Source organism: Orycteropus afer, unplaced genomic scaffold, assembly GCF_000298275.1.
Source record: "Orycteropus afer afer isolate SDZICR_OR568_19922 unplaced genomic scaffold, OryAfe1.0 scaffold00299, whole genome shotgun sequence".
NCBI classification, from domain to species: domain Eukaryota; kingdom Metazoa; phylum Chordata; class Mammalia; order Tubulidentata; family Orycteropodidae; genus Orycteropus; species Orycteropus afer.
Window position 1 is genome coordinate 46225 of NW_006921886.1, and position 1067 is coordinate 47291.

Here is a 1067-nt window from a genome sequence, read left to right on the forward strand (position 1 = left end):
CTTGGTGTTAGAGAACCAAATTGTTGTTGTTGTTGTTATGTGCCATCGAGTCGGTCCCGACTCATAGCGACCCCTCCTTGGGTTTCCAAGGCAGTATCACTACGGAAGTAGGATTGCCCAACCTTCCTTCCGAGGAGTGGCTGGTGGGTTTGAACCGCCAGCCATCTGGTTAGCGGCAAGTGTCTTAGCCACTATGCTACCAGAGAGAACCAAAAGGGAAGAATATATTAATCAGTTCTCAAGCTGAAAGAACTGAAGGAAGAAGTTCAAGCCTTGAGTTGCAATACTGAAGGATTCTTTGGCAAGATCTTTAATAATACAGGAAGCATCAAGGGAAGATGTATGGAAGGAATAGACAGAGTCTGGTCAATGTGTAACCATTTCAGGAGGTGGCATATGATCAAAAACCGATAGTACTGAAGGAAGAAGTCCAAACTGCATTGAAGGCACTGGTGAAAAGCAAGGCCCCAGGAATTGATGGAATATTAATTTAGAAGTTTCAACAAATGGATTTAATGCTGAAAGCACTCACACATCTATGGCAAGATATTTGGAAGAAAGCTACCTGGCCAACTGACTGGAAGAGATCCATATTTATGTCCATTCCAAAGAAAGATTATGCAACAGAATCAGAAATTAGCAAACAATATCATTATATTACTTGCAAATAAAATTTTGCTGAAGATAATTGAAAAACAGTTGCAGCAGTATATCAGCAGGGAATTGCCAGAAATTCAAGCTGGTTTCAGCAGAGGACATGGAATGAGAAATTTCACTGCTGATATGAGATGGATCTTGGCTGAAAGCAAAGAATACCAGAAAGATGTTTACCTGCGTTTTATAAATTACATAATGGCATTCAGCTGTTAGGATCATAACAAATTATGAATAACATTGCAAATAATGGGAATACCAGAACACTTAATTGTGCTCATACAAAATCTGTACTAGACTAAGAGGCAGTTGTTCAAAAAGAACAAGAGAATACTGCAGGGTTTGAAATCAGAAAGGTGTGTGTCAGGGTTGACTCATTTAACCATCCTTACTCTGGTAGCATAGTGCCTAAA